At 44.1% G+C, this 20,565-nt stretch overlaps 2 protein-coding genes across 13 annotated transcripts in view; one reads left to right on the top strand and one right to left on the bottom strand.

Moving 5' to 3' along the window:
- The window catches only part of krit1 (KRIT1 ankyrin repeat containing), a 103,977-nt gene extending 93,066 nt beyond the window's left edge, over window positions 1-10,911 (bottom strand). For 4 of the 9 annotated variants that reach the window (XM_068012324.1, XM_068012408.1, XM_068012379.1 and 1 more), the window contains exon 1: window positions 10,805-10,911. The gene's annotated coding sequence lies outside the window, so the exon portion shown is untranslated. Of the gene's footprint in view, window positions 1-640; window positions 784-8,331; window positions 8,477-10,286; window positions 10,414-10,804 lie in introns of those variants that run through there. The other 5 variants (XM_068012344.1, XM_068012359.1, XM_068012334.1 and 2 more) reach the window with 5 other exon arrangements.
- Window positions 10,912-10,958: 47 nt separating this feature from the next.
- ankib1a (ankyrin repeat and IBR domain containing 1a) overlaps window positions 10,959-20,565 on the top strand; it is a 166,867-nt gene continuing 157,260 nt past the window's right edge. For all 4 annotated transcript variants that reach the window (XM_068012310.1, XM_068012293.1, XM_068012303.1 and 1 more), the window contains exon 1: window positions 10,959-11,125. The gene's annotated coding sequence lies outside the window, so the exon portion shown is untranslated. The remainder of the gene's footprint in view (window positions 11,126-20,565) is intronic.

Below are 20,565 nucleotides of genomic sequence, written 5' to 3'. Positions count from 1 at the left end.
TGAGAGGGGCAGAGAAATTGAGACAGCCGATATCTCACCGACAGTTTTCAATGAAAAGATCAAGAACGGGTAAGAGGCCAGAGGGAGGGGTCCAGGTGGAGGGAGAATGCTGGAGGCGGGTGAATGGGTCTGCTGGTCGGTGGGAGGACTCCTGGTCAAAAAGGTGAGCACGGAGGCAAAGGCGACAGAAGAAGAACTCAACGTCATGCTGAGTGCGAAATTCATTGAGGTGGAGGCGTAAGAAGATAAAACTGGGTCCTTTGCTGAGTACAGATCATTCAGCATCAGAAAGGAGAAGGTCAGAGGGTATAATGAATACACGGCAAGGGGTCAGATCAGAAGGGGTGAGGTCAGAGGGAAGTGAAGGGGATGAAGGATCTGGAGGGCATTAGTCTCCAGCAGCTGCTGGAGCTTGCGTTCCTTAACACCTGAAAGGAAGAAAAAATGCTTTTTGTTACTGTGTCGGATAAGACAAAGGATGAAATGAAACTGCAGAGTACAACAACTTTGAGATAAGGGCAGGCGGTGTTTCTGGAGAGAGAGGTCCAGTGTGTACATGTGGCGGCGCATGGCACTGAGTGTGGATCTCAGTATGTGGAGAGAACAGCAGCCCGAGGAACATTGTATTTCTCGGACATACCTGTAACCCTGGGTAGATTCAAAACATGAAGGATGAAACGTCGGTTGGAGTCCACATGGAATAAGACGGAGCCGGAGACAGTCACTGAGGAAGGAGAAATTAAAACAAGAAATGCTGGAACCACTCAGCAGGTCTGGCAGCATCTGTGAAAAGAGAAGCAGAGTTAACGTTTCAGGTCAGTGACCCTTCTTCGGAACTGACAAATATTAGAAAAGTCACAGGTTATAAGCAAGTTAATGGTGTGTTGAAAGACAAAGCATTAGTACAGATTAGGTGTTAATACACTGAATATTGAACAGCAGCAAGTGCAAACCTGATAAAAAACAGTGGGTAAGCAAACTGAACAAACTAAGATGAAATGAAATAAATGCAAAAAAAATTGTAAAAAATGTAAAAAAGAGAAAGAAAAAATAACTAAAAATGAAAGTAAAATGGGGGGCTGTCACGCTCTGAAATTATTGAACTCAATGTTCAGTCCGGCAGGCTGTAGTGTGCCTAATCGGTAGATGAGATGCTGTTCCTCGAGCTTACATTGATGTTCACTGGAACACTGCAGCAATCCCAGGACAGAGATGTGAGCATGAGAGCAGGGGGGAGTGTTGAAATGGCAAGCAACCGGAAGCTCAGGGTCCTGCTTGCGGACTGAGCGGAGATGTTCCGCAAAGCGGTCACCCAGTCTGCGCTGAGGAAGGAGATGTGGCTGTGAAAACGAGTTATCATCGACACTTTATCAAACACCAGGAGGGAAATAGAAAGCAATGAAGGTGAACAAGGTAAAAGAGACAAACGAAAATCCCGGAGAGAACAGCTGAACTCCTTCAAGGTAGGCATTCCTGGAAGAGAGGTGGCAGTGAATTAAACGCTAAAATAAAAGCAAAATACTGCAGATGTTAACGTTAACTCTGCTTCTCTATCCACAGCTGCTGCCAGACCTGCTGAGTATTTCCAGCATTTCTTGTTTTTATTACTAAATGATTTGTTAGTGTCAGCAGCTCGAGACTTATTTGATTTTTTATTTGGCTCCCAAGCATCCCTAGTGCATAACTATTTAACATAAAAATACTAAAGCTTAGTCACAAATGTTTAAATATAAGGTATTTGATTGGCAGCTCTGATCAAATTTGAGCTTGTTAATTTTTTGGGTTGATCTCTGGTGAACCACCACAGAAGTTTAGTTAGACAGCAAGCTACAGTTTATTGTGATGGTCAGTGCAAGACAAACATCTCTACTGTTTTCAATATTCTGATTGAGGACAGTCAATATTTATTTATCTGTTTATTTTTAATACTGCTCATTTCTCCATTTACTATTTAATAAATCCATCCATTAGTTTATAGCCTAAGCCACAGGCGGAGAGATTTTCTACTTATGCCTTCCAAAATCAAGGAAATCATGTGACACCATATCCAGTAAGACAGAATACAGTAGCAAGAGCTCTATGTTTGATCTCTGGACTCACTACATTTACCTAAATATTGGGCTACTCAAAGCACACTCTGGGTCAGAGGAAGCAAAAGCTTGCTCACAGGAGTATTGTGACAATGAACTATAAGAAAATATTTATAAAAACCCAAAAATATAAAAACTGTGGCAGCATTTATGTTGCAATACTGCCAAAGAATCCTTATGCTACCAAAGCAGCTCCAGTTATATTGCAGGGTGGACCCTGCAAGCTGACCCACACAAGCTCATGCAGTGAGTGGTGAGCAGGGGCAACAGGATGTGAGCAGTGTTGATGGGGAAGACAGGATGTGAGGATAAAGTGGCTTCTAGCTGCCAGGGGATACATTAGGAGTGACAGGAAGGGTTAGGAGTATGGGGGCAAGAAGGGATATGATCGGGTAGAGGCGGGGTGGATAAAGTGATGAAAATGTGGGTATTTGCGAGATGATAAGAGTTCAGACTGCAGAAGGCCATGAGTATAACAGGAATTAATTGAGCGCCAATGATCAAGTGACCACTGGCTCCCCAACGTCAGAGAAAATAGTAGGTAAGTGGCAACATCAAGATGAGAGGGGGTGGATGAAGAGATATGACAGATAGGAGGTTGGTGAATATAGGGGTTGAGTGAATTTTTCTTACAGGATACAGAAAGCAATGGAAGGGAGAAGCTAGAAGATATAGCCTAGCTAGTAGGAAGCCAAAGGGGTAAGAAACATAGTGGGATTAAGGGTAAATGGGGAAACAAGAAGCAAGGGTGGAAGGTAATGGAAGTGACTTGCCGCAGGCCACATTTTCCCCACACCAGCTACTAGACGATGCAGCTTGCAGCCCTCAGCACCTCTTGACATATGCACTCAAATGAAGATAGAAGATACAGCAAAAGGGCAGAAGGACAATAACAAAAAAGAATGAGGGAGAGAGATGAGAGTAGCATTGTGTGTTAGATGAGGGAGCAACAGGTTCACAAATCATGTTCAGCCATTTCTTTAACATTAAAAGTCAGAATATTTTCTGCTAGCTATTTCCAGATAGTTTGTCACAGCAAGATACTCCCACAGGGAATCTGGCCTTGACAACACTTACAGTACAATTTTGGAGAAGCATCACTGCAGGCCTGGGAGCAGGTTATCTGCTGTGTCAGCAAGTAGTGTGCAGCATGGATTGCAAAAGCATGGGTAAGAGAAAGATATGACAAAAAGATAGAATCTTTATCGCAACAGAAGCAACAGAGAAAGAATGATCCAATATGCCAAATTGCACCTCCCTTTACCCCGCCTCTCTTTTCATAGTGCGGCACAATGCGAGGCTCTAGCTCTGCATCTTTCTCCTGTTTCTGGCCCATCTGCATTCAAGTTTATTTTATTCGTGAGACCCAACACCTGCGCCCTTGACACCATTCTATTGAAACTGGTGACCACCCAACTTCCTTTCCTGTCCATGATGCTAGCTGACATTGTAAACGGTTCCTCCGCTAGTGCTATACCCCTCCCTTTAAAATCTCTCGGCATCAACCTCCTGCTCAAAAAATCCAACCATAGTCCCTGTCCTTGGAAACAATTGCCCCAAATCCAACCTCCCTTTCCTCTTCCAGGTTCCTGAACAGGTTGTCACCTCTCAACCTGTGCCATCTTCCCTACAAAGGATTACCTCTGTGATTGTGGTGCATTAACCTTGTTCCCCCTCCTCGGCCTGTCTGCCTTTGACACCATCCTCCTCCAATACCTTCCTACTGTTGTTCAGCCCAGTGGGATTGTCCTTGTTTGGTTCCACTCTTATCTATCTGATTGGAGCCACAGCATCTACAGCAGTGGCTTTCTCTTCCAGCCATACTATCTTCTAAGTCCCCAGGGATTGGCCCTTGGTCCCATTCTCTTCCTCATCTAAATGCTGTCCATTGGCAACTTCACATGCACACATGGGGCCAACTTCCACAAACACATTGGCAATGCCCAGCTCTACCTCTTGATCATTCTATGGCCTCTGTGTTCAAACTGCTTAACCAATATCCAGTCTTGGATAACCCATAATTCCTTCCACTAAAGCACAGGAAAGAGTTAAGTCATCATCACTGGCCACCGCTACGAACTCCATATCTTCAGAACTGATGCCATTCCCCCTCCTCTATGAATGCCTCACGTACAACCAGACTTGGATATCTTGGTGTCCAATTTGACCACAAGCTGCACTTAAACTCTATATACTCTCCATCACAAAGAACACCTACTTTCATCTCCCTAACATCCTGCTCCTGCCTCAGCCCATCTGCTGCTGAAGCCCTTATCCATGCCTTTGTCACCTCCAGAATTGACTGTTCCAATCGTCTCCAGGCTAGCATTCTATTCTTCACAAACTTCATAGAAAACTGCTGCTTGTATCCTATTCTACACCAAATCTAGCTCACCTATCACTCTTGTCCTTGCTGACCTAAGTTGGCTTCCAATATCTCAAATTTAAAATTCTCATCCTCATGTTGTAGCCCCACTCATGGCCTTGTCTTCCCTATTTCTGTACCGTCACCGACTCTACAACACCCAAGACTCAAACCTCATGGATCACCGTTCTCTTCACCCAAACACTGGTGATTATGCTTTTAGCAGTTTAGTCTCCACGCTCTGGAATCTTCTCTGCCTTTCCACTTGTTTCTCCACATTTAAGATCCTCCTTAAAATCCACCTGTCTGATCAAACTTTTGTTCTCTCCTCTTCACATCATTTTCTTTGTTTTGCATTTATTTTATGACCTCAGGGAAACACTTTGGGACATTTTTCCACGTTAAAATGTTTTTGTGCACCCTGGTGATGTTGCATTCTTCATGGGCGAGTTAACAGACTTCGTATTCCAGTCTGATCCTGTCCTGAAGCAAAATCCACAAATATCTTTGATCCAACAGTATCACTGGACAGAGAACAAGAACAGGAACTTAGCCGATTTTGCCTCTTCTCAGCCCAAGGACACCAAGACCAGTTTAGGTACCTACTCTTCCCATAACTGTGGCAAGATAACTCAATGTAGGCCAGAAATCACTCCTGGCACTTTCTATTTTGTATAGCTCAGTGTCACATGATGTAGTACACTTAATCATTAAGGTTTTCATGAGCTAAATCTTCATTACTTTAGTAATTACTACCTCCAAAGTTGTTGGAGATTTGCTTGAGCTTTATTTAAAATTACCAACCATGATAAAAGGCCATTAATTTGTCAATAAGAAAATCTAGAAAGCCTATCCAGTATATGTTAGAATATTTTTTTTCGATTATAATTTAACACATTTAAGATATTTAAGACGGCCATTCGGTCTCACTTCATGAATTCATGAATTATTAATTCATAAAGACCTCCAACATAAGGCCAGAAATAGGGATTTGCTGACGATTGTATAATGTTCAATATGATACGCAACTCTTCAAATACTGAAGTAATCAGTGCCCACATGCAGCAAGACCCAGACAACAATCAGGCTTGGCCTGAGTGGCGAGTAACATTTGTGCCACACATGTGCCAGGCAATGATCATCTCAAAGACAGAATCTAACAATCTTCCCTTGAAGTTCAATATCATCGCCATTACTGAATTCCCAACCATCAACATCGTAGGCATCGTATCATTGACCAGAAACTTACGCCAGCCATATAAATATTATGGCTACAAGAGCAGGTCAGAGGCTAGGAATTCTGCGGCAGAACTCACCTCCAGACTTCCCAAAGCCTGTCCATCATCTACAAGGCACAAATGAGGAGTGTGATGGAATACTCTCCACTTGTGTGGATGAGTGCAGCTCCAACAACACTCAAGAAGCTTTACATCATCCAGGACAAAGAAGCCCACTTGACTGAAACCCGAATCACCACCTTCAACAGTCACTTCCTCCACCACTGGCGCACACTGGCAGCAGTGTGTACCATCTACACGATGCACTGCAGAAACTCGCCAAGCTTCCTTCAGCAACACCTTCCAAACCTACAAACTCTATACCTAGAAGAACAAGGGCAGCAGACACATGAGAACACTACCAGCTGGAAGTTCCCTCCAAGTCACACACCATCTTGTCTTGGAATTATATCACTGTTCCTTCACTTTCACTAGGCCAAAATCCTGGAACTCCCTCCCCAACAGCACAGTGGGTGTACCTACACCACATGGACAGCAGTGGTTGAGGAAGGCAGCTCACCACCCTCATCTCAAGGGCAATAAATGCTGTTCTTGTCAGGGATGCTCACATCCCATGAATGAATAAAAAAAAAATCCTCCCATTGCAACAATCAATTGGTTCTTAAACAAATCCAGGGATTTTCTCCTGCATTATTCTGAGAGTCGATTCCAAGTGGTGATCATGTTTTCCATGAAGAACTTTCTGATATGAATCCTAAAGTTTCATTTTACAACTTGGATTTGCATCACTTTATTCTACTTAAGAACACAAGAACTAGAAGGTATAGACCATATGCCCCTCTTGGTAAAGAATTCCAAAGATTCACAACCCTCCGAGTGAAAAAATGTGTGTAAACAACTCCATTCCTCACTTAAAAGCACAGGTTTCTCGTATTTCTTCATCCCACTCAAATTGCTAACAAATTCCTAGCAATTAGGTTCATGGCTCTTCTCTGCACGGCCTCCAATGCTCCAGTGCCTGTTGAGTCTCAATGACTAGAACTGGATTTAAGTCCTACTGGAGTGGTCTGACCAGAGCACTACACAGTTTGATCATAACTTCCTCTGACGTGCATTCTATTGTCTTTGTTAATTGTGGTTAGCACCGCAGCCTCACAGCTCCAGCGACCCGGGTTCGATTCTGGGTACTGTCTGTGCGGAGTTTGCAAGTTCTCCCTGTGTGGGTTTTCGCCGGGTGCTCCGGTTTCCTCCCACCTCCAAAAGACTTGCAGGTTGATAGGTAAATTGGCCATTGTAAATTGCCCCAGTGTAGGTAGGTGGTAGGAGAATGGTGGGGATGTGGTAGAGAATATGGGGTTAATGTAGGATTAGTATAAATGGGTGGTTGTTGGTCGGCACAGACTCGGTGGGCTGAAGGGCCTGTTTCAGTGCTGTATCTATAAATAAGTAAATAAATTGCTCCTCTGCTTTGATTGAAAGCATTGCATGCAAGTCTACTGTGATTTCTCAGTCTCTTTCAACACCATTCGTGGATTATCTGTACGCTTATTTTTCTTTGTGTAGTACTTTATACTTGTGTGCATTCAATCCTGTTGTAATTGTTGTGGCCACTTATGTATTATTTCCAACTCTTTGTAATTTCTGAGCTGTTTACTTCAATTGCACTGACTCTCCTAGTTCGTTTTCACCTACAATTTTGAGCATATTGCATTGGGCATCTAAATCCATGTCACGGGCATAAATGCCACGACAAAATAACATTCAAAATTATACAGTCCTGATTAAATTTTATAGTTACTTTAAATAAGTTTAAATAGTTAAATTTTATGTGACATTACAATATTTCCAAATGCATTTACAAATGAGTGTTGGTGCAATCTGCATAGAAATGCCAAGGCAAATATACATACCACACATAGCAATCTTGATATATTTGCTTTATTTTATGAAATTCTATTTAAATGACTGATTGACGATACTTTTTTTCATTCCCAAAGCTCACTTAAGGTTAAGGGTTTACAATTTTGTTTTCATGAGAACATAAGAAATAGGAGCAGTAGACCATTTGATCCCACTCCACCATTCAGTATCACAGTTGATCTTTACAATGGTTTACCTGCTGTCCCTCCATATCCCAGAACACTGCATAAACTAGTATGACAGAAGTTTTCTCATTTCTCTCTTGCAAGAAGAAAAAAAACCTGCATTTATATAGCACCCTTTATGACTTCAGGACATCCCAAAGTGCTTTATAGCTAAGCTGTTCCAGTACAGCTTCAACACTGGCATCTTCCCAGCAACGTGGAAAATTGCCCAGGTATGTCCTGTACACTAAAAGCAGGACAAGTCCAACCCGGCCAATTACCACCCCTTCAGTCTACTCTCAATCATCAGTAAAGTGATGGAAGGTGTCGGCGACAGTGCTATTGCTCAGCAATAACCTGTTCAGTTTGGGTTCCATCAGGGCCACTCAGCCCCTGACCTCATTGCAGCCTTGGTTCAAACATGGACAAAAGAGCTGAACTCAAGAGGTGAGATGAGAGTAACTGCTCTTGACATCAAGACAGCATTTGACCGAGTATGGCATCAAGGAGCCCTAACAAAACTGGAGTCAATGGGAATCCGGGTAAAAACTCACCGCTGGTTGGAGTTGTACCTAGCAGAAAGGAAGATGGTGGTGGTTGTTGGAGGTCAATCATCTCAGCTCCAGGACATCACCGCAGTAGTTCCTCAGGATAGTGTCCTAGGTTCAACCATCTTCAGCTGCTTCATCAATGGCCTTCCTTCAATCACAAGGTCAGAAGTGGGGATGTTTGCTATGTTGATTGCACAATGTTCAGCACCATTCGCGACTCCTCAGACACTGAAGCAGTCAGTGTAGAAATGCAGCAAGACCTGGACAGTATCCAGGCTTGGGCTGATAAGTAGCAAGTAACATTCGCACCACACAAGTGCCAGGCAATGATCATTTCCAACAAGAGTGAACCCAACCATCTCCCCATGACATTCAACGGCATTACGATCGCTGAATTCCCCACTATCGACATCCTGCGGCTTACCATTGACCAGAAATGGAGCTGGAGTAGCTATATAAATACCATGGCTACAAGAGCATGTTAGAGGCTAGGAATCCTGCGGCGAGTAACTCACCTCCTGACTCCCCAAAGCCTGTCCACCATCTACAAGGCACAAGTTAGGAGTGGGATGAAATACTCTCCATTTGCCTGGATGGGTACAGCTCCAACAACACTCAAGAAGCTCGACACCATCCAGGACAAAGCTGCCTGCTTGATTGGCACCCCATCCACAAACATTCCCTCCCTCCACCACTCACGCAGTGGCAACAGTGTGTACCATCTACAAAATGCACTGCAGCAACGCACCGAGGCTCCTTAGACAGCACCTTCCAAACCCACGATCTTTACCAATTAGAAGGACAAGGGCAGCAGTTACATAGGAACACCACCACCTGCAAGTTCCTCTCCAAGCCACACACCATCCTGACTTGGAACTATATCACCACTCCTTCACTGTCGCTGGGTCAAAATCCTGCAACTCCCGAATAGCATTGTGGGTATACCTACCCCACATGGACTGCAGCGGTTCAAGAATGGAGCTCACCACCACCTTCTCAACAGCAATTAGGGATGAGCAATAAATGCTGGCCTGGCCAGTGACACCCGCATCCCATGAAACGAATTTAACAAAAGAAATTTGCACACTGCAAAATCCCACAAACAGTTGAGATAAATGACCAGATCTTGTTTTTCTGCTGATGTTAGTTCAGGGATAAATCTTGGCCAGGTTACTGGGAGAATTTTGTGATTCGAAACGAGCCATAGGATCTTATATGCCCGCCTGAGAGAACAGAATTAGCTGAACAACTGATGCAAAAGAATGAGACATTAAACTGACTGTGCAGCACTCCTTTAGGACTGCACTGACTTGTCAGTTGAGATTACGTGCTCAAGTATCTCGAGTGAGGTTTAAATCCGGTCTTCGGATTGAGATGCAAGAGTACCAAGTCAAGACATCAAGAAATGCATTCCCTCCCACCCCCTCCTAATAGGTACCTTGACCAAATAGACCAACATAGGTTCACCTTCATTTGGATAACCAAACATGTGAACCAGCGTCCTTCATAAACATAGCACAGTGCATTGATACAAAGTTACTATGCCATAGAATTCCAGCGATAACTAATGTCCTTCAATGTGGCATTGTGTTGAGTTTGGGAGTGAGGTCATTTCTGAAATGATTACCTATTTATAGAAAACGACAGACGTGAACAGAACTGCAAGTTGCTTTGGATTCAAACTGGCAGATACACAACTTCACTGCCTTTTCACAATCGCTTCCCTTAAAATAATGAAAGTAGCTCCAAATCTCCCTGTATGTAATCTATGCTAAACTTCGAACTGAAACAAAGTATACCATAAAGTTTACATAAAAAATATAATCTGTTCCAGCAGTAGAACTACCCACCCCAGTTCATAAAGGAATTAAAAGCACAAAATGTTGAAATCCTCAGGACGTCTGGCAGCAGCTGTGGAGAAAGAAACAGTTCGTGAAAACTGACGAAGCGTCACCGACCTGAAACACGAGCTCCGTTTCCCTCTTCGCAGATGCTGCCAGACCTGCTAAATATTTCCAGCATTTCCTGTTTTTACTTCAGATTTCCAGCATCTGTAGTACTTCGCTCCAGTTCATAAACGTTTGTCTCGTTGTGACCAATAATAAATTAAACAAAACTTCACAGTAGGTGCCAATTCTTCATTACACATTGCAAACCAATTTCCTTCCTCACTTTACTGATTTGATTTTTACAAAAACCTCTTGTGGACTGCACAGAAGGACCTTTACTGCTCAGGTTATGAACAGGATCACTGTATAAAACTGGTGGTGCAATACCGCCCGGCGGAATCTGAAATTCAACTCAAACTGCCAACAAGCGACCGCGATCCAGTTTTACTGACGGAGCTGTAGGCCCATAACTACAAGCAATTCGTTGTTCAAAACATTAACTTCCGCCCGAATAAAAGGAAACTAACGAATTTTCCACAACGATCGCCTCAGTGACGCGATTCGAAAGATGTCGAGACGACACTTACCTGCTGTTCCGTAGTCAGTCCCAAAATTTAAATAGCACCAACGATCACATCCTTTCCGCCCAACGGCACCAACAATTGCAACGCATGCGCAGCTGGAGACAGCGCCAAATTGCCCTTCCGGGTCAGAGGGCATCTGCTCACCCCGAGCCGTAGCAAAGGAGTGGGGTAACACTTCCGGATCAGAGGTCTTGGCTTTTGTTTTCACGCAGTGCGAGTTGAGGCGATAAGGAGGAGAAGAAGGTGGAGGAAGAGCCTGCAGGGTGACTCGCACTGACCGCGTCTTGCCCTTTCTGTGGAAGATTGTGATGAGTCGTACCGAGGGTGGGTGGTTATATTCAGTTGAGAGTCCTGTTGGGGCGTCGGTGGGACTTTGGGGCCTTTCAAACCAGGCCGTGTTGATTAGGAGTGTTGCTTTGATGTTCCTGGGGTTGGGGCTCGACTGCCGCAGCCTGTTGTCTGTGTTGGGTACTTTGTTTCCTGGACAGTCCTGGTGAACGGCAGCAGCGCTTCAGGGTAAGAGGGCAGGACCGGAGTCTGGCCGGCATGCACAATTTATAGCCCTTGCTTATTTAACTGCTGTATAATATATATTCTAGATGAAAGTTAACTGGGAGGAAAATCGCACTTAAAGGTGTTAATCTATCTCTTGGATTGCCTTTTCTGTCTGAACGAATTGTGGAGCGGAATAACGTTTGTTATTGACAAATATTAGAAAAGTCACAGGTTATAAGCAAGTGAGGTGGGGGTGGGGCAAGAGATAACAAAGGAGGTCTAGATTGGACCAGGCCACATAGCTGACCAAAAGGTCACGGAGCAAAGGCAAACAATATGTTAATGGTGTGTTGAAAGACAAAGCATTAGTGCAGATTAGGTGTTAATACACAATATTGAACAGCAGCAAGTGCAAACCTGAATCAAACACCAGGAGGTCTTTCAACACAGCATTAACATATTGTTTGCATTTGCTCTGTGACCTTTTGGTCAGCTATGTGGCCTGGTCCAATCTAGACCTCCTTTGTTATCTCTTGCCCCACCCCCACCTCACTTGCTTATAACCTGTGACTTTTCTAATATTTGTCAGTTCCGAAGAAGGGTCACTGACCTGAAACGTTAACTCTGCTTCTCTTTTCACAGATGCTGCCAGACCTGCTGAGTGGTTCCAGCATTTCTTGTTTTTATTTAACGTTTGTTATTGTTTGAAAGCATGAGGTGGACAAGGTGCCAGACCTGAAATGTTTGGTATTTTGCTTACGCAGCCGTTTCTTGATATGGAGATTAACTCTCTGGTTGCTGTGACTGTACACTAACCTGTACAATTTGTTTAACGGTTAGTATACAGTTGGGCGTAGTGAACTATCAAATGGATTTTAATGTTTGCTTTTATTTTTGTTTTGAGTAAAAGAAAGCATAAGCAAAGAGTTAAATGTCTATAAACAAACCGCGTCTTTATAATTCACCAGCTCAACCTTTGCCTCCATTCAGTTTGACTAAAATGATGGATTTAAAAGAGATGGAACTAACAGTGCAACAAATTTTGAAATATCGTGAAGTGTCTAAGCTTGGATTAGTTGTTGAATGAAGTGATGCTGAGGTGGAAACACTGAATCATGAGGCTCAAGGTTTGATGCTAGGGACCCTACTGTTAATTTATAATGAGGAACAGGGTAAGGAAGTTGTAGAGTCTAATGAAGCAGTTGGTGACATAAAATCTGCTATCACATAGCAAACAAAATTCATTAAGCACAGTAACTACAGGCCAGTCAGTTTAACCTTAGTGGGAAAGCTTTTAAAATGATTTAGGACAAAATTAATAGTCACTTGGACAAATGTGGATTAATTAAGGAAAGCCAGCATAGGTTTGGTGAAGGTAAATTGTGTTTAACTGACTTGATTGAGTCTTTTGATGAGGTAATGGGGTTCATGAGGGTAATGTGGTTGATGTGATATACATGAACTTCCAAAAGGCATTTGATAAAGTGCCACATAACAGGCTTGACAGCAAAGTTAGAGCCCATAGAATTAAAAAGGACGGTAATGGCATGGTTACCAAGTTGGCTGAGTGGCAGGAAATGGAGAGTAGTGGCAAATGGTTGGTTTTCAGACTGGAGGATGGGATGTAGTGGGGTACCCCAGGGCTTAGTGTTGGAACCCCCTGCTTTTCTTGATATATTAATGACCTAGACTTTGGTGTATCGGGCACAATTTCAAAATTTACAGAAGGCACAAAGCTTGGAAGCATTGTGAATTGTGAGGAGGAGACTAGTGATAAATTTCAAGAGGACGTAGGCTGGAATGGGCGGACATGCGGCAGATGAAATTTAATGCAGGAAAGTGTGAAGTGATTCATTTTAATAGGAAGAACAAGGACAGGCAATATAAGTTAAAGGGTACAATTCTAAAGAGGGTGCAGGACAGAGGGACCTAGGGGTATATGTCTCAAATAATTGAAGGTTGCAGGGCAAGTGGAGAAAGTGGTTAATAAAGCATAACGGATCCTGGGCTTTATAAATAGAGCACAGAGTACAAAGACAAGGAAGTTATGATAAACTTGTAGAAAACACCGGCTCAGCCTCAACTGGAGTATTGTGTGTAGTTCTAGGCACCACAATTTTGGAAAGATGTTAAAGCATTAGAGAGGGTGCAGAAAAGGTTAATGAGAATGGCTCCAGGAATGAGGAACTTCAGTTATGTGGATAGGTTGGAGAAGCTGGGTCTGTTCTCATACAATCATTTCCCACACAAAAGGAGGACATTTGCCCCATCAAATCTGTGCCAGCTGTCCATGGATCTTATGCAATCAGTCCTACTCCCTGGCTCAATCCCCATAGCCCTGCAAGTCTGTTCTGTCAGCTGATCATTCATCTTCCTCTTGAACTCATTGGTCTCTGCTTCCACCACCCAGGTGTGAAGGCCTGCTCGGGTCTACAAAAAATAAATCACGACCCAAGCCCGACAGAATCACATCCGGCCCGCGTCCTTCCATATTTCCCGCGCCTGACCATCAGTTAACCTACCTTCCGTTTTTCGCTTTCTTGCTGATCTGCACAAGGGTAAAATAACAAAACCACCTTTCTAGTGCAAAAATTAAATTAACTCTGGACCCGGCCTGACTGAAGTCCGAATGTCGGACCCGGAAGTGCAACCCGACCCGAACCCGACACATGTCGGGTTGGGTAGCAGGCCTTTACCCTAGTGGGCAAAGAGTTCCAGGTCATTTACAGCCACTGTGTAAAAAGTGCTTCCTCATATTCCCCTGCATCTTTTGCCTAAAACCTTCCATCTGCATCCCCTAATCTTTGTACCATTTGTTCTTGTTTTTCCTTGTCTAACTTAACTAAGCCTGTCATAATCTTGTATGGCTCTATCAAATCTCCCCTCAATCTCTTTTATTCTAAGGAGAACAAACCCAGCTTTTCCAACATAATCTTGTAACTAAAATTCTCCATCCCTGGAAGCAATCTGGTAAATCTCCCATGCACCCTCTCAAGGACCCTCACATCCTTCCTTGGAGAAGAGCAGGTTAAGAGGGAATGAGATAGAGTTGCTCAAAATCATGAGGGGTCTGGACAGAGTAGATAAGGAGAAACTGTTCCCATTGGCAGAAGGATCCAGAATCAGAGGATACTGATTCAAGATGATTGACATTAAAAAAGACAAAGGCAACATGAGAAAAGATCTTTTTATGCAGCAAGTGGTTAGGATTTGGAATGCACTGCCTGAGAGTGTGGTGGAGGCAGATTCAATCGAGGCCTTCAAAAGAGAACTGGATAATCTGGAGAAGTTTGAAGGGCTACGGGGAAAAGGCAGGGGAGTGGGACTTGGTGAGTTGTTCTTGCGCAGGGCCAGCACAGACACGATGGGTCGAATGGGCTGTGGTGTAACCGTTCTATGATAGTGTAATACACACATTCGAAGTAAATGGGTGACATCCTACTCTGCATGTTAATGCAGCAATGGGTGAATGTGAAAGAGATCTAGAGGTATTAAATTTTTTTGGTTAGTGGGATGTCTTTGTGCAGAAATCAAATGTACTGAAGGACTGTGGACCAGCTAATTCAGGAATTAGTTGCTGAGTCTATCAAAGCAGATTGACTTGACTTGAGCTCTGTCACCATCTTGGATGAAAATCCCCTCATCTCTATCCCAGCAAAGACTGTTTTTGACCACGGACACATAAAGATTATTTAACCTTATTACGGCCATGAGGTTGACCCCAAACATTAGATTGAGTTTAGAGAAAAGACTTGGACTCTTAATGCGAGAAACAAACTGAGTGGGGACTTTATTCAGCTATATAAGATAGTAACTGGTATATCAGCTAAATCTTGCCTGCTAAACCATGATTTTTGTTTTATTCATGGGATGTGGGCGTCGCTGGCTAGGCCAGCATTTATTGCCCATCCCTAATTGCCCTTGAGAAGGTGGTGCTGAGCTGCCTTCTTGAACCGCTGCAGTCCATGTGATGTAGGTACACCCACAGTGCTGTTAGGAAGGGAGTTCCAGGATTTTGACCCAGCGACAGTGAAGGAACGGTGATATAGTTCCAAGTCAGGATGGTGTGTGACTTGGAGGGGAACTTGCAGGTGGTGATGTTCGCGTGCATTTGCTGCCTTTGTCCTTCTAGTTGGTAGAGGTCACAGGTTTGGAAGGTGCTGTCTTAGGAGCCTTGGTGCGTTACTGCAGTGCATCTTGTATATGGTACGCACTGCTGCCACTGTGCGTCAGTGGTGGAGGGAGTGAATGTTTGTAAATGGGGTGCCAATCAAGCAGGCAACTTTGTCCTGGATGGTGTCGAGCTTCTTGAGTATAGTTGGAGCTGCACCCATCCAGGCAAGTGGTGAGCATTCCATCACACTCCTGACTTGTGCCTTGTAGATGGTGGATAGGCTTTGGGGAGTCAGGAGGTGAGTTACTCGCCACAGGATTCCTAGCCTCTGACCTGCTCTTGTAGCCACAGTATTTATATGGCTACTCCAGTTCAGTTTCAGGTCAATGGTAACCCCCCCCCCCAGGATGTTGATAGTGGGGGATTCAGCGATTGTAATGCCATTGAATGAATGTCAAGGGGAAATGGTTAGATTCTCTCTTGTTCGAGATAATCAATGCCTGGCACTTGTGTGGTGCGTATGTGACTTGCCACTTATCAGCCCAAGGCTGGATATTGTCCAGGTCTTGCTGCATTTCTACACTGATTGCTTCAGTATCTGAGGAGTCGCTAATGGTACTAAACATTGTGCAATCATCAGCGAACATCCCCACTTTTGACCTTATGATTGAAGGAAGGTCATTGAAGCAGCTGAAGATGGTTGGGCCTAGGACACTACCCTGAGGAACTCCTGCAGTGATGTCCTGGATTTGAGGTGATTGACCTCCAACAACCACAGCCATCTTCCTTTGTGCTGGGTCTGACTCCAACCAGCGGCGTGTTTTCCCCCAGATTCCCATTGACTTTAGTTTTGCTAGGGCTCCTTGATGTCCTGCTCGGTCAAATGCTGCCTTGATGTCAAGGGCAGTCACTCTCACCTCACCTCTTGAGTTCAGCTCTTTTGTCCATGTTTGAACCAAGGCTGTAATGAGGTCAGGAGCTGAGTGGCCCTGACGGAACCCAAACTGAGTGTCACTGAGCAAGTTATTGTGAATCAAGTGATGCTTGATCGCACTGTCTGACACCTTCTATTATTTTACTGATTGAGAGCAGACTGATGGGACCGTAATTGGCTGGGTTCGACTTGTCCTGCTTTTTGTGTACAGGACATACCTGGGCAATTTTCTACATTGCAGGCAAGATGCCAGTGTTGTAGCTGTACTGAAACAGCTTGGCTAAAGGCGTGGCAAGTTCTGGAGCACTGATCTTCAGTACTATTGCCAGAATATTGTCAGGGCCCATAACCTTTGCAGTTTCCAGTGCCTTCATTCATTTCACTCTGCGTGATATCAAGAATCGAATTGGCTGAAGTCTGGCATCTGTAATGCTGGGGACTTCAGGAGGAGGCCGAGATGGATCATCAACGCGGCACTTCTGCCTGAAGATTGTTGCAAATGTTTCAGCCTTATCTTTTGCACTGATGTGCTGGGCTCCCCCATCATTGAGGATGGGGATATTTGTGGAGCCACCTCCTCCAGTTAGTTGTTTAATTGTCCGCCACCATTCATGACTGGATGTGGCAGGACTGCAGAGCTTAGATCTGATCCATTGGTTATGGGATCGCTTAGCTCTGTCTATTGCATGCTGCTTTCGCAGTTTGGCATGCAATTAGTCCCGTGTCATAGCTTCACCAAGTTGACACCTCATTTTGAGGTATGCCTGGTGCTGCTCCTGGCATGCCCTCCTGCACTCTTCGTTGAACCAGGGTTAGCCTCCTGGCTTGATGATGATGAGAGTGGGGGATATGCCGGGCCATGAGGTTACAGATTGTGGTTGAGTACAGTTCGGCTGCTGCTGATGGCCCACAGCGCCTCATGGATGCCCAGTTTTGCATTGCTAAATCTGTTCAAGATCTATCCCATTTAGCACGGTGATAGTGCCACACAACACGATGGAGGGTATCCTCAATGTGAAGGCGGGACTTCATCTCCACAACGATTGTGCAGCGGTCACTCCTACCAATACTGTCATGGACAGATGCATCTGCAGCAGGCAGATTGATGAGGGTGAGGTCAAGTGTGTTTCTCCCTCTTGGTTCCCTCACCACCTGCCGCATATCCAGTCTAGTCGCTATGTCCTTTAGGACTGCCAGCTCAGTCAGTGATAGAACAACGGAAATCATATACCCAAATTGGTTAACTGACAAATAATCCAAAGTTTTTGATCAAGCCAAGTGAGCACCTGGAGTATGCTTCATAATAGTCTATTGTATTGTTCCTCCCACTCCAATAGTTTGCTCGAAATGTCCTTGGTTAAGTATTTGGAACTGTATGCAAATATTTTGTTTCAACCTTTTATGTTTTCCCTCCTATTTGCTTGTCTTTTTTTCCCAGTAGACTAATATTTCGAGTTTTAGTTAATGCTTGAGTACCAATGAATAAGTCCCTGGATGGAATGATGATCTGTATATGGCTAGCCTGCTGGTGAGTGGTCTATATGGACAGGATGGTCATGTACTAGTCGTGCCCGACCTGCTGGTGAATGGTCTATATGGACGGGATGGTCACATACTGGTCATGCCTGACCTGCTGGTGAATGGCCTATATGGACAGGATGGTAATGTCCTGGATGTGGCTAACCTGCTGGTGAATACCTTTTTATCCTTCTCCGAGGTTATTTCTGCTTTCTTTTGCAGAACATGAATCTGCTTTCCTACAGGAAAAAGTAATGAGAAACAGTAATCCAGTCTACACTTGCCTTTCAGCAGCCAGTTTAGGAAGCCTGATAAAGGCTTTCAGTATGAGGGAAATCTTAAAAAAAAAGGCTTTAAATTTCAACTGTTACTCTGGAACTACTTGGTCACAAGGTTGTTAGCTGAGGCTACATGGCATTGGAATTTCTCTTCTCAGCAGGACAGGTTCTGCTCGTCTGTCTACCTTGGGGCAAGCAGATTTCTCTAGGATAGCTGCATCGCTCATGCACATTGAGTACTGTCAGTGTTCAAATCGAACTTTGCTCCATTCAAATTTGATAAATTATGAGTTAATTCATGTGTGTTTCGCCCAGGAAATCAAAATAGCTCGAACTCAATTTTACTTTTCGATTTGTAGAACTGTCGGAAAATAAAATCTGAGTGTCCAAACAAGGTGGGATATCGAGCTGTTTTGCAGGAATTCGTAAAAATATAGGATGTGTTTTTTAACCATTACTTTAGGCAGTAATGTATGTTTTTAAGATTCTGAATATGATCATGACATTGAGTTCAGAACTATTTTCAGATGGAAGTCTCCAACTCTTTATTTTCGTACGTTGCTCCATCACTGTAATGGCTGCAAGAGAAATTATAAGTGAAAAATTCAAGAGTAGAAGCTATGTCCTGACATAGTTGATACAATTTTTAAATTTCTGCTGATCAGACAGTTGGTTCGCAATTTTTTTTCTTTGGCCTCCTTGACTCGAGAGACAATGGATAAGCGCCTGGAGGTGGTCAGTGGTTTGTGAAGCAGCGCCTGGAGTGGCAATAAAGACCAATTCTATAGTGACAGACTCTTCCACAGGTGCTGCAGATAAAATTGGATGGGGCTGTTACACATGTGGCTCTCCCCTTGCGCTTCTGTCTTTTTTCCTGCCTACTGCTAAGGCTCTTCGACTCGCCACTCTTTAGCCCCGCCTTTATGGTTGTCCGCCAACTCTGGCGATCAGTGGCAACTGATTCCCATGACTTGTGATCAATGTTACAGGACTTCATGTCGCGTTTGCAGACGTCTTTAAAGCGGAGACGTGGACGGCCGGTGGGTCTGATACCAGTGACGAGCTCGCGGTACAATGTGTCCTTGGGGATCCTGCCATCTTCCATGCGGCTCACATGGCCAAGCCATCTCAACTGCCGCTGGCTCAGTAGAGTGTATATGCTGAGGATGTTGGCTGCCTCGAGGACTTCTGCGTTGGAGATACTGTCCTGCCACCTGATGCCAAGGATTCTCCGGAGGCAGCGAAGATGGAATGAATTGAGACGTCGCTCTTGGCTGACATACGTTGTCCAGGCCTTGCTGCCGTAGAGCAAGGTACTGAGGACACAGGCTTGATACACTCGGATTTTTGTGTTCCGTGTCAGTGCGTCATTTTCCCACACTCTCTTGACCAGTCTGTTCATAGCAGTGGAAGCCTTTCCCATGCGCTTGTTGATTTCTGCATTGAGAGGCAGGTTACTGGTGATAGTTGAGCCTAGGGAGGTGAACTCTTGAACCACTTCCAGAGTGTGGTCGCCGATATTGATGGATGGAGCATTTCTGACGTCCTGTCCCATGATGTTTGTTTTCTTGAGGCTGATGGTTCGGCCAAATTCGTTGCAGGCAGCTGTAATCCTGTCGATGAGTCTCTTCAGACACTCTTCTGTGTGGGATGTTAATGTAGTATCATCAGCAAAGAGGAGTTCCCTGATGAGTGTGTGGTTAAATACTGTATAACATCAATTTGTTAATTCTCTAAGAATAACATTTCGGACGATACCAGTCATATGATGTATTGGCTATGTTTTCACAGTGTAATATATGTTCCCCCTTCGTTTTCTAATGTGCTTGGTACGTAAGTGTTTTTCAAGTTGGTTACACAAAATAGTAACCATAATTGTGGAAAGTGAGCTGTTGCTCAGCTTAGGCTACTCCACTTCAGTCATTAAGTGTTGTGCAAGAGCGTTTGATCTCAGATCTCCTGACATTTATAAGTTGCTTGAAATTTTAGCTAGCTCATCTGAATCTCCTTAATTGGATTGCATTTGGACCCCTTTCCAGATATCTATCTCTATCCAGGACCATTCAACAGGAAGAATAATTTTTGCAATTTAAAAAAATAAAATAGTCCTGATGCAACCTTTTTTCTCCAACTCACTGCTTCATTAAAGCAAATGAGCTTGGGTGGTAAGATGATACTTCTCCCTATGTTTCAAATGAAATCATCACAGCTAGGCAGGGGAAAGAGATGCTGGTGCAGGTGCAGTGGGTGGATAGGAGGGAGGAGAGCTCAGAGGAAACATCAATTTGCAATGCTGGTAAAGGGCATCCTGGTATTCAGTTTCCTTGAGCTCATTTGGAAAATAGGTGTAGTTAAGATGCAGGTGCTTTTAAAATGCAATGCTATGATTTTTTTTGAACTTCAAAGCTTCAAGTAGCACTTCACA

The sequence above is a fragment of the Heterodontus francisci genome, chromosome 2 (genome assembly GCF_036365525.1).
Source record: "Heterodontus francisci isolate sHetFra1 chromosome 2, sHetFra1.hap1, whole genome shotgun sequence".
Lineage (NCBI taxonomy): Eukaryota > Metazoa > Chordata > Chondrichthyes > Heterodontiformes > Heterodontidae > Heterodontus > Heterodontus francisci.
Note: the sequence above shows the minus strand (reverse complement) of the source record. Positions and strands in the feature narration are given on the sequence as shown.